We start from the raw sequence: 13,906 nt of genomic DNA, 5'->3' as shown, positions 1-13,906 counted from the left end.
TTTCTAGGCACCCCAGTGAATGGAAAATCAACATTGCTTCCTTCTTTCTAGGCACCCCAGTGAATGGAAAATCAACATTGCTTCCTTCTTTCTAGGCACCCCAGTGAATGGAAAACCAACATTGCTTTCTTCTTTCTAGGCACCCCAGTGGATGAAAAATCAACATATGCTTTCTTCTTGCGATGCACTCTAGTGAATGGAAAATCAAGATTGCTTCCTTCTTTCTAGGCACCCCAGTGAATGGAAAACCAACATTGCTTCCTGCTTTCTAGGCACCCCAGTGAATGGAAAACCAACATTGCTTTCTTATTTATAGGCACCCCAGTGGATGGAAAGCAACATTGCTTTCTTCTTTCTACCATGTTCTAGGTAAACCAGTGAATGGAAATCAACATTGCTTCCTTATTTCTAGGCACCCCGGTGAAAGGAAAATCAACATTGCTTTCTTCTTTCTAGGCACCCCAGCGAATGGAAATCAACATTGCTTTCTTATTTCTAGGCACCCCGGTGAATGGAAAATCAACATTGCTTCCTTCTTTCTAGGCACCCCAGTGAATGGAAAATCAACATTGCTTTCTTCTTTCTAGGCACTCCAGTGAATGGAAAATCAACATTGCTTTCTTCTTGCTAGGCAGGCACTCCAGTGGATGGAAAATCAACATTGCTTCCTTCTTTCTAGGCACTCCAGTGAATGGAAAACCAACATTGCTTTCTTCTTTCTAAGCACCCCAGTGAATGGAAAACCAACATTGCTTTCTTCATTCTAGGCACCCCAGTGGATGGAAAATCAACATATGCTTTCTTCTTGCGATGCACTCCAGTGAATGGAAAATCAAGATTGCTTCCTTCTTTCTAGGCACCCCAGTGAATGGAAAACCAACATTGCTTCCTGCTTTCTAGGCACCCCAGTGAATGGAAAACCAACATTGCTTTCTTATTTCTAGGCACCCCAGTGAATGGAAATCAACATTGCTTTCTTATTTCTAGGCACCCCAGTGAATGTAAAATCAACATTGCTTCCTTCTTTCTAGGCACCCGGGTGAATGGAAAATCAACATTGCTTCCTTCTTTCTAGGCACCCCAGTGAATGGAAAATCAACATTGCTTTCTTCTTGCTAGGCACCCCAGTGAATGGAAAACCAACATTGCTTTCTTATTTCTAGGCACTCCAGTGAATGGAAACCCAACATTGCTTTCTTATTTCTAGGCACCCCAGTGGATGGAAAGCAACATTGCTTTCTTCTTTCTACCATGTTCTAGGTAAACCAGTGAATGGAAAATCAACATTGCTTCCTTCTTTCTAGGCACCCCAGTGGATGGAAATCAACATTGCTTTCTTATTTCTAGGCACCCCAGTGAATGGAAATCAACATTGCTTTCTTATTTCTAGGCACCCCGGTGAAAGGAAAATCAACATTGCTTTCTTCTTTCTAGGCACCCCAGTGAATGGACAATCAACATTGCTTTCTTCTTTCTAGGTAAACCAGTGAATGGAAAATCAACATGGCTTTCTTCTTGCTAGGCACCCCGGTGACTAAAAATCAACATTGCTTCCTTCTTTCTAGGCACCCCAGTGAATTGAAAATCAACATGTTGCTTTCTTCTTTCTAGGCACCCCAGTGAATAGAAAATCAACATTGCTTTCTTATTTCTAGGCACCCCAGTGAATGGAAATCAACATTGCTTTCTTATTTCTAGGCACCCCGGTGAAAGGAAAAGCAATATTGCTTTCTTCTTTCTAGGCACCCCAGTGAATGGAAAATCAACATTGCTTTCTTATTTCTACACACACAGAAATATTTACAAAACATTATGTAAGTATAGAACCTCATAATAATTAAGTAAAATTTACGTCAGAACTATGTAATATTTACCGAATTATGTAAAATTTTAATTAATTTGGGTAAAATTAATTAAAATTTTACATAATTTTGGTAATTATTACATAGTTCTGAGGTAAATTTTACTTAATTATTATGCGGTTCTATACTTACATATTGTTTTGTAAATATTCTCTGAGTGTAGGCACCCCAGTGAATGGAAAATCAACATTGCTTTCTTATTTCTAGGCACCCCAGTGAATGGAAAATCAACATATGCTTTCTTCTTGCGATGCACTCCAGTGAATGGAAAATCAAGATTGCTTCCTTCTTTCTAGGCACCCCAGTGAATGGAAAACCAACATTGCTTCCTGCTTTCTAGGCACCCCAGTGAATGGAAAACCAACATTGCTTTCTTATTTCTAGGCACCCGGGTGAATGGAAAATCAACATTGCTTCCTTCTTTCTAGGCACCCCAGTGAATGGAAAATCAACATTGCTTTCTTCTTGCTAGGCACCCCAGTGAATGGAAAACCAACATTGCTTTCTTATTTCTAGGTACTCCAGTGAATGGAAACCCAACATTGCTTTCTTATTTCTAGGCACCCCAGTGGATGGAAAGCAACATTGCTTTCTTCTTTCTACCATGTTCTAGGTAAACCAGTGAATGGAAAATCAACATTGCTTTCTTCTTTCTAGGCACCCCAGCGAATGGAAATCAACATTGCTTTCTTATTTCTAGGCACCCCGGTGAATGGAAAATCAACATTGCTTCCTTCTTTCTAGGCACCCCAGTGAATGGAAAATCAACATTGCTTTCTTCTTTCTAGGCACTCCAGTGAATGGAAAATCAACATTGCTTTCTTCTTGCTAGGCAGGCACTCCAGTGGATGGAAAATCAACATTGCTTCCTTCTTTCTAGGCACTCCAGTGAATGGAAAACCAACATTGCTTTCTTCTTTCTAGGCACTCCAGTGGATGGAAAATCAACATTGCTTTCTTATTTCTAGGCACCCCAGTGAATGGAAAACCAACATTGCTTTCTTCTTCCTAGGCACCCCAGTGGATGGAAAACCAACATTGCTTTCTTATTTCTAGGCACCCCAGTGGATGGAAAACCAACATTGCTTTCTTCTTTCTAAGCACCCCAGTGAATGGAAAACCAATATTGCTTTCTTCTTTCAAGGCACCCCAGTGGATGGAAAATCAACATATGCTTTCTTCTTGCGATGCACTCCAGTGAATGGAAAATCAAGATTGCTTCCTTCTTTCTAGGCACCCCAGTGAATGGAAAACCAACATTGCTTCCTGCTTTCTAGGCACCCCAGTGAATGGAAAACCAACATTGCTTTCTTATTTCTAGGCACCCCAGTGAATGGAAATCAACATTGCTTTCTTATTTCTAGGCACCCCAGTGAATGTAAAATCAACATTGCTTCCTTCTTTCTAGGCACCCGGGTGAATGGAAAATCAACATTGCTTCCTTCTTTCTAGGCACCCCAGTGAATTGAAAATCAACATTGCTTTCTTCTTTCTAGGCACCCCAGTGAATAGAAAATCAACATTGCTTTCTTATTTCTAGGCACCCCAGTGAATGGAAATCAACATTGCTTTCTTATTTCTAGGCACCCCGGTGAAAGGAAAATCAATATTGCTTTCTTCTTTCTAGGCACCCCAGTGAATGGAAAATCAACATTGCTTTCTTATTTCTAGGCACCCCAGTGAATGGAAAATCAACATCTGCTTTCTTCTTGCGATGCACTCCAGTGAATGGAAAATCAAGATTGCTTCCTTCTTTCTAGGCACCCCAGTGAATGGAAAACCAACATTGCTTCCTGCTTTCTAGGCACCCCAGTGAATGGAAAACCAACATTGCTTTCTTATTTCTAGGCACCCCAGTGAATGGAAATCAACATTGCTTTCTTATTTCTAGGCACCCCAGTGAATGTAAAATCAACATTGCTTCCTTCTTTCTAGGCACCCGGGTGAATGGAAAATCAACATTGCTTCCTTCTTTCTAGGCACCCCAGTGAATGGAAAATCAACATTGCTTTCTTCTTGCTAGGCACCCCAGTGAATGGAAAACCAACATTGCTTTCTTATTTCTAGGCACTCCAGTGAATGGAAACCCAACATTGCTTTCTTATTTCTAGGCACCCCAGTGGATGGAAAGCAACATTGCTTTCTTCTTTCTACCATGTTCTAGGTAAACCAGTGAATGGAAAATCAACATTGCTTCCTTCTTTCTAGGCACCCCAGTGGATGGAAATCAACATTGCTTTCTTATTTCTAGGCACCCCAGTGAATGGAAATCAACATTGCTTTCTTATTTCTAGGCACCCCGGTGAAAGGAAAATCAACATTGCTTTCTTCTTTCTAGGCACCCCAGTGAATGGACAATCAACATTGCTTTCTTCTTTCTAGGTAAACCAGTGAATGGAAAATCAACATGGCTTTCTTCTTGCTAGGCACCCCGGTGACTAAAAAATCAACATTGCTTCCTTCTTTCTAGGCACCCCAGTGAATTGAAAATCAACATGTTGCTTTCTTCTTTCTAGGCACCCCAGTGAATAGAAAATCAACATTGCTTTCTTATTTCTAGGCACCCCAGTGAATGGAAATCAACATTGCTTTCTTATTTCTAGGCACCCCGGTGAAAGGAAAAGCAATATTGCTTTCTTCTTTCTAGGCACCCCAGTGAATGGAAAATCAACATTGCTTTCTTATTTCTACACACACAGAAATATTTACAAAACATGTAAGTATAGAACCTCATAATAATTAAGTAAAATTTACGTCAGAACTATGTAATATTTACCGAATTATGTAAAATTTTAATTAATTTGGGTAAAATTAATTAAAATTTTACATAATTTTGGTAATTATTACATAGTTCTGAGGTAAATTTTACTTAATTATTATGAGGTTCTATACTTACATATTGTTTTGTAAATATTTCTCTGAGTGTAGGCACCCCAGTGAATGGAAAATCAACATTGCTTTCTTATTTCTAGGCACCCCAGTGAATGGAAAATCAACATATGCTTTCTTCTTGCGATGCACTCCCGTGAATGGAAAATCAAGATTGCTTCCTTCTTTCTAGGCACCCCAGTGAATGGAAAACCAACATTGCTTCCTGCTTTCTAGGCACCCCAGTGAATGGAAAACCAACATTGCTTTCTTATTTCTAGGCACCTGGGTGAATGGAAAATCAACATTGCTTCCTTCTTTCTAGGCACCCCAGTGAATGGAAAATCAACATTGCTTTCTTCTTGCTAGGCACCCCAGTGAATGGAAAACCAACATTGCTTTCTTATTTCTAGGTACTCCAGTGAATGGAAACCCAACATTGCTTTCTTATTTCTAGGCACCCCAGTGGATGGAAAGCAACATTGCTTTCTTCTTTCTACCATGTTCTAGGTAAACCAGTGAATGGAAAATCAACATTGCTTTCTTCTTTCTAGGCACCCCAGCGAATGGAAATCAACATTGCTTTCTTATTTCTAGGCACCCCGGTGAATGGAAAATCAACATTGCTTCCTTCTTTCTAGGCACCCCAGTGAATGGAAAATCAACATTGCTTTCTTCTTTCTAGGCACTCCAGTGAATGGAAAATCAACATTGCTTTCTTCTTGCTAGGCAGGCACTCCAGTGGATGGAAAATCAACATTGCTTCCTTCTTTCTAGGCACTCCAGTGAATGGAAAACCAACATTGCTTTCTTCTTTCTAGGCACTCCAGTGGATGGAAAATCAACATTGCTTTCTTATTTCTAGGCACCCCAGTGAATGGAAAACCAACATTGCTTTCTTCTTCCTAGGCACCCCAGTGGATGGAAAACCAACATTGCTTTCTTATTTCTAGGCACCCCAGTGGATGGAAAACCAACATTGCTTTCTTCTTTCTAAGCACCCCAGTGAATGGAAAACCAATATTGCTTTCTTCTTTCAAGGCACCCCAGTGGATGGAAAATCAACATATGCTTTCTTCTTGCGATGCACTCCAGTGAATGGAAAATCAAGATTGCTTCCTTCTTTCTAGGCACCCCAGTGAATGGAAAACCAACATTGCTTCCTGCTTTCTAGGCACCCCAGTGAATGGAAAACCAACATTGCTTTCTTATTTCTAGGCACCCCAGTGAATGGAAATCAACATTGCTTTCTTATTTCTAGGCACCCCAGTGAATGTAAAATCAACATTGCTTCCTTCTTTCTAGGCACCCGGGTGAATGGAAAATCAACATTGCTTCCTTCTTTCTAGGCACCCCAGTGAATGGAAAATCAACATTGCTTTCTTCTTGCTAGGCACCCCAGTGAATGGAAAACCAACATTGCTTTCTTATTTCTAGGCACTCCAGTGAATGGAAACCCAACATTGCTTTCTTATTTCTAGGCACCCCAGTGGATGGAAAGCAACATTGCTTTCTTCTTTCTACCATGTTCTAGGTAAACCAGTGAATGGAAAATCAACATTGCTTCCTTCTTTCTAGGCACCCCAGTGGATGGAAATCAACATTGCTTTCTTATTTCTAGGCACCCCAGTGAATGGAAATCAACATTGCTTTCTTATTTCTAGGCACCCCGGTGAAAGGAAAATCAACATTGCTTTCTTCTTTCTAGGCACCCCAGTGAATGGACAATCAACATTGCTTTCTTCTTTCTAGGTAAACCAGTGAATGGAAAATCAACATTGCTTTCTTCTTGCTAGGCACCCCGGTGACTAGAAAATCAACATTGCTTCCTTCTTTCTAGGCACCCCAGTGAATTGAAAATCAACATTGCTTTCTTCTTTCTAGGCACCCCAGTGAATAGAAAATCAACATTGCTTTCTTATTTCTAGGCACCCCAGTGAATGGAAATCAACATTGCTTTCTTATTTCTAGGCACCCCGGTGAAAGGAAAATCAATATTGCTTTCTTCTTTCTAGGCACCCCAGTGAATGGAAAATCAACATTGCTTTCTTCTTTCTAGGCACTCCAGTGAATGGAAAATCAACATTGCTTTCTTCTTGCTAGGCAGGCACTCCAGTGGATGGAAAATCAACATTGCTTCCTTCTTTCTAGGCACTCCAGTGAATGGAAAACCAACATTGCTTTCTTCTTTCTAGGCACTCCAGTGGATGGAAAATCAACATTGCTTTCTTATTTCTAGGCACCCCAGTGAATGGAAAACCAACATTGCTTTCTTCTTCCTAGGCACCCCAGTGGATGGAAAACCAACATTGCTTTCTTATTTCTAGGCACCCCAGTGGATGGAAAACCAACATTGCTTTCTTCTTTCTAAGCACCCCAGTGAATGGAAAACCAATATTGCTTTCTTCTTTCAAGGCACCCCAGTGGATGGAAAATCAACATATGCTTTCTTCTTGCGATGCACTCCAGTGAATGGAAAATCAAGATTGCTTCCTTCTTTCTAGGCACCCCAGTGAATGGAAAACCAACATTGCTTCCTGCTTTCTAGGCACCCCAGTGAATGGAAAACCAACATTGCTTTCTTATTTCTAGGCACCCCAGTGAATGGAAATCAACATTGCTTTCTTATTTCTAGGCACCCCAGTGAATGTAAAATCAACATTGCTTCCTTCTTTCTAGGCACCCGGGTGAATGGAAAATCAACATTGCTTCCTTCTTTCTAGGCACCCCAGTGAATTGAAAATCAACATTGCTTTCTTCTTTCTAGGCACCCCAGTGAATAGAAAATCAACATTGCTTTCTTCTTTCTAGGCACCCCAGTGAATGGAAATCAACATTGCTTTCTTATTTCTAGGCACCCCCGTGAAAGGAAAATCAATATTGCTTTCTTCTTTCTAGGCACCCCAGTGAATGGAAAATCAACATTGCTTTCTTATTTCTAGGCACCCCAGTGAATGGAAAATGAACATATGCTTTCTTCTTGCGATGCACTCCAGTGAATGGAAAATCAAGATTGCTTCCTTCTTTCTAGGCACCCCAGTGAATGGAAAACCAACATTGCTTCCTGCTTTCTAGGCACCCCAGTGAATGGAAAACCAACATTGCTTTCTTATTTCTAGGCACCCCAGTGAATGGAAATCAACATTGCTTTCTTATTTCTAGGCACCCCAGTGAATGTAAAATCAACATTGCTTCCTTCTTTCTAGGCACCCGGGTGAATGGAAAATCAACATTGCTTCCTTCTTTCTAGGCACCCCAGTGAATGGAAAATCAACATTGCTTTCTTCTTGCTAGGCACCCCAGTGAATGGAAAACCAACATTGCTTTCTTATTTCTAGGCACTCCAGTGAATGGAAACCCAACATTGCTTTCTTATTTCTAGGCACCCCAGTGGATGGAAAGCAACATTGCTTTCTTCTTTCTACCATGTTCTAGGTAAACCAGTGAATGGAAAATCAACATTGCTTCCTTCTTTCTAGGCACCCCAGTGGATGGAAATCAACATTGCTTTCTTATTTCTAGGCACCCCAGTGAATGGAAATCAACATTGCTTTCTTATTTCTAGGCACCCCGGTGAAAGGAAAATCAACATTGCTTTCTTCTTTCTAGGCACCCCAGTGAATGGACAATCAACATTGCTTTCTTCTTTCTAGGTAAACCAGTGAATGGAAAATCAACATGGCTTTCTTCTTGCTAGGCACCCCGGTGACTAAAAAATCAACATTGCTTCCTTCTTTCTAGGCACCCCAGTGAATTGAAAATCAACATGTTGCTTTCTTCTTTCTAGGCACCCCAGTGAATAGAAAATCAACATTGCTTTCTTATTTCTAGGCACCCCAGTGAATGGAAATCAACATTGCTTTCTTATTTCTAGGCCCCCCGGTGAAAGGAAAAGCAATATTGCTTTCTTCTTTCTAGGCACCCCAGTGAATGGAAAATCAACATTGCTTTTCTTATTTCTACACACACAGAAATATTTACAAAACATTATGTAAGTATAGAACCTCATAATAATTAAGTAAAATTTACGTCAGAACTATGTAATATTTACCGAATTATGTAAAATTTTAATTAATTTGGGTAAAATTAATTAAAATTTTACATAATTTTGGTAATTATTACATAGTTCTGAGGTAAATTTTACTTAATTATTATGAGGTTCTATACTTACATATTGTTTTGTAAATATTCTCTGAGTGTAGGCACCCCAGTGAATGGAAAATCAACATTGCTTTCTTATTTCTAGGCACCCCAGTGAATGGAAAATCAACATATGCTTTCTTCTTGCGATGCACTCCAGTGAATGGAAAATCAAGATTGCTTCCTTCTTTCTAGGCACCCCAGTGAATGGAAAACCAACATTGCTTCCTGCTTTCTAGGCACCCCAGTGAATGGAAAACCAACATTGCTTCCTTATTTCTCGGCACCCCGGTGAATGGAAAATCAACATTGCTTCCTTCTTTCTAGGCACCCCAGTGAATGGAAAATCAACATTGCTTTCTTCTTGCTAGGCACCCCAGTGAATGGAAAACCAACATTGCTTTCTTATTTCTAGGTACTCCAGTGAATGGAAACCCAACATTGCTTTCTTATTTCTAGGCACCCCAGTGGATGGAAAGCAACATTGCTTTCTTCTTTCTACCATGTTCTAGGTAAACCAGTGAATGGAAAATCAACATTGCTTTCTTCTTTCTAGGCACCCCAGCGAATGGAAATCAACATTGCTTTCTTATTTCTAGGCACCCCGGTGAATGGAAAATCAACATTGCTTCCTTCTTTCTAGGCACCCCAGTGAATGGAAAATCAACATTGCTTTCTTCTTTCTAGGCACTCCAGTGAATGGAAAATCAACATTGCTTTCTTCTTGCTAGGCAGGCACTCCAGTGGATGGAAAATCAACATTGCTTCCTTCTTTCTAGGCACTCCAGTGAATGGAAAACCAACATTGCTTTCTTCTTTCTAGGCACTCCAGTGGATGGAAAATCAACATTGCTTTCTTATTTCTAGGCACCCCAGTGAATGGAAAACCAACATTGCTTTCTTCTTCCTAGGCACCCCAGTGGATGGAAAACCAACATTGCTTTCTTATTTCTAGGCACCCCAGTGGATGGAAAACCAACATTGCTTTCTTCTTTCTAAGCACCCCAGTGAATGGAAAACCAATATTGCTTTCTTCTTTCAAGGCACCCCAGTGGATGGAAAATCAACATATGCTTTCTTCTTGCGATGCACTCCAGTGAATGGAAAATCAAGATTGCTTCCTTCTTTCTAGGCACCCCAGTGAATGGAAAACCAACATTGCTTCCTGCTTTCTAGGCACCCCAGTGAATGGAAAACCAACATTGCTTTCTTATTTCTAGGCACCCCAGTGAATGGAAATCAACATTGCTTTCTTATTTCTAGGCACCCCAGTGAATGTAAAATCAACATTGCTTCCTTCTTTCTAGGCACCCGGGTGAATGGAAAATCAACATTGCTTCCTTCTTTCTAGGCACCCCAGTGAATGGAAAATCAACATTGCTTTCTTCTTGCTAGGCACCCCAGTGAATGGAAAACCAACATTGCTTTCTTATTTCTAGGCACTCCAGTGAATGGAAACCCAACATTGCTTTCTTATTTCTAGGCACCCCAGTGGATGGAAAGCAACATTGCTTTCTTCTTTCTACCATGTTCTAGGTAAACCAGTGAATGGAAAATCAACATTGCTTCCTTCTTTCTAGGCACCCCAGTGGATGGAAATCAACATTGCTTTCTTATTTCTAGGCACCCCAGCGAATGGAAATCAACATTGCTTTCTTATTTCTAGGCACCCCGGTGAAAGGAAAATCAACATTGCTTCCTTCTTTCTAGGCACCCGGGTGAATGGAAAATCAACATTGCTTCCTTCTTTCTAGGCACCCCAGTGAATGGAAAATCAACATTGCTTTCTTCTTGCTAGGCACCCCAGTGAATGGAAAACCAACATTGCTTTCTTATTTCTAGGCACTCCAGTGAATGGAAACCCAACATTGCTTTCTTATTTCTAGGCACCCCAGTGGATGGAAAGCAACATTGCTTTCTTCTTTCTACCATGTTCTAGGTAAACCAGTGAATGGAAAATCAACATTGCTTCCTTCTTTCTAGGCACCCCAGTGGATGGAAATCAACATTGCTTTCTTATTTCTAGGCACCCCAGTGAATGGAAATCAACATTGCTTTCTTATTTCTAGGCACCCCGGTGAAAGGAAAATCAACATTGCTTTCTTCTTTCTAGGCACCCCAGTGAATGGACAATCAACATTGCTTTCTTCTTTCTAGGTAAACCAGTGAATGGAAAATCAACATTGCTTTCTTCTTGCTAGGCACCCCGGTGACTAAAAAATCAACATTGCTTCCTTCTTTCTAGGCACCCCAGTGAATTGAAAATCAACATTGCTTTCTTCTTTCTTTCTAGGCACCCCAGTGAATAGAAAATCAACATTGCTTTCTTATTTCTAGGCACCCCAGTGAATGGAAATCAACATTGCTTTCTTATTTCTAGGCACCCCGGTGAAAGGAAAATCAATATTGCTTTCTTCTTTCTAGGCACCCCAGTGAATGGAAAATCAACATTGCTTTCTTATTTCTAGGCACCCCAGTGAATGGAAAATCAACATTGCTTTCTTCTTTCTAGGCACCCCAGTGAATAGAAAATCAACATTGCTTTCTTATTTCTAGGCACCCCAGTGAATGGAAATCAACATTGCTTTCTTATTTCTAGGCACCCCGGTGAAAGGAAAATCAACATTGCTTTCTTCTTTCTAGGCACCCCAGTGAATGGACAATCAACATTGCTTTCTTCTTTCTAGGTAAACCAGTGAATGGAAAATCAACATTGCTTTCTTCTTGCTAGGCACCCCGGTGACTAAAAAATCAACATTGCTTCCTTCTTTCTAGGCACCCCAGTGAATTGAAAATCAACATTGCTTTCTTCTTTCTAGGCACCCCAGTGAATAGAAAATCAACATTGCTTTCTTATTTCTAGGCACCCCAGTGAATGGAAATCAACATATCTTTCTTATTTCTAGGCACCCCGGTGAAAGGAAAATCAATATTGCTTTCTTCTTTCTAGGCACCCCAGTGAATGGAAAATCAACATTGCTTTCTATAGGCACCCCAGTGAATGGAAAATCAACATATGCTTTCTTCTTGCGATGCACTCCAGTGAATGGAAAATCAAGATTGCTTCCTTCTTTCTAGGCACCCCAGTGAATGGAAAACCAACATTGCTTCCTGCTTTCTAGGCACCCCAGTGAATGGAAAACCAACATTGCTTTCTTATTTCTAGGCACCCCAGTGAATGGAAATCAACATTGCTTTCTTATTTCTAGGCACCCCAGTGAATGGAAAATCAACATTGCTTCCTTCTTTCTAGGCACCCGGGTGAATGGAAAATCAACATTGCTTCCTTCTTTCTAGGCACCCCAGTGAATGGAAAATCAACATTGCTTTCTTCTTGCTAGGCACCCCAGTGAATGGAAAACCAACATTGCTTTCTTATTTCTAGGCACTCCAGTGAATGGAAACCCAACATTGCTTTCTTATTTCTAGGCACCCCAGTGGATGGAAAGCAACATTGCTTTCTTCTTTCTACCATGTTCTAGGTAAACCAGTGAATGGAAAATCAACATTGCTTCCTTCTTTCTAGGCACCCCAGTGGATGGAAATCAACATTGCTTTCTTATTTCTAGGCACCCCAGTGAATGGAAATCAACATTGCTTTCTTATTTCTAGGCACCCCGGTGAAAGGAAAATCAACATTGCTTTCTTCTTTCTAGGCACCCCAGTGAATGGACAATCAACATTGCTTTCTTCTTTCCAGGTAAACCAGTGAATGGAAAATCAACATTGCTTTCTTCTTGCTAGGCACCCCGGTGACTAAAAAATCAACATTGCTTCCTTCTTTCTAGGCACCCCAGTGAATTGAAAATCAACATTGCTTTCTTCTTTCTAGGCACCCCAGTGAATAGAAAATCAACATTGCTTTCTTATTTCTAGGCACCCCAGTGAATGGAAATCAACATTGCTTTCTTATTTCTAGGCACCCCGGTGAAAGGAAAATCAATATTGCTTTCTTCTTTCTAGGCACCCCAGTGAATGGAAAATCAACATTGCTTTCTTATTTCTAGGCACCCCAGTGAATGGAAAATCAACATTGCTTTCTTCTTTCTAGGCACCCCAGTGAATAGAAAATCAACATTGCTTTCTTATTTCTAGGTACCCCAGTGAATGGAAATCAACATTGCTTTCTTATTTCTAGGCACCCCAGTGAATGGAAATCAACATTGCTTTCTTATTTCTAGGCACCCCAGTGAATGTAAAATCAACATTGCTTCCTTCTTTCTAGGCACCCGGGTGAATGGAAAATCAACATTGCTTCCTTCTTTCTAGGCACCCCAGTGAATGGAAAATCAACATTGCTTTCTTCTTGCTAGGCACCCCAGTGAATGGAAAACCAACATTGCTTTCTTATTTCTAGGCACTCCAGTGAATGGAAACCCAACATTGCTTTCTTATTTCTAGGCACCCCAGTGGATGGAAAGCAACATTGCTTTCTTCTTTCTACCATGTTCTAGGTAAACCAGTGAATGGAAAATCAACATTGCTTTCTTATTTCTAGGCACCCCAGTGAATGGAAATCAACATTGCTTTCTTATTTCTAGGCACCCCAGTGAAAGGAAAATCAACATTGCTTTCTTCTTTCTAGGCACCCCAGTGAATGGACAATCAACATTGCTTTCTTCTTTCCAGGTAAACCAGTGAATGGAAAATCAACATTGCTTTCTTCTTGCTAGGCACCCCGGTGACTAAAAATCAACATTGCTTCCTTCTTTCTAGGCACCCCAGTGAATTGAAAATCAACATTGCTTTCTTCTTTCTAGGCACCCCAGTGAATAGAAAATCAACATTGCTTTCTTATTTCTAGGCACCCCAGTGAATGGAAATCAACATTGCTTTCTTATTTCTAGGCACCCCGGTGAAAGGAAAATCAATATTGCTTTCTTCTTTCTAGGCACCCCAGTGAATGGAAAATCAACATTGCTTTCTTATTTCTAGGCACCCCAGTGAATGGAAAATCAACATTGCTTTCTTCTTTCTAGGCACCCCAGTGAATAGAAAATCAACATTGCTTTCTTATTTCTAGGTACCCCAGTGAA

Source organism: Amphiura filiformis, chromosome 19 (genome assembly GCF_039555335.1).
Source record: "Amphiura filiformis chromosome 19, Afil_fr2py, whole genome shotgun sequence".
NCBI lineage: Eukaryota > Metazoa > Echinodermata > Ophiuroidea > Amphilepidida > Amphiuridae > Amphiura > Amphiura filiformis.
The sequence above is the reverse complement of the archived record's forward strand: the minus strand, read 5'-3'. Positions refer to the sequence as shown.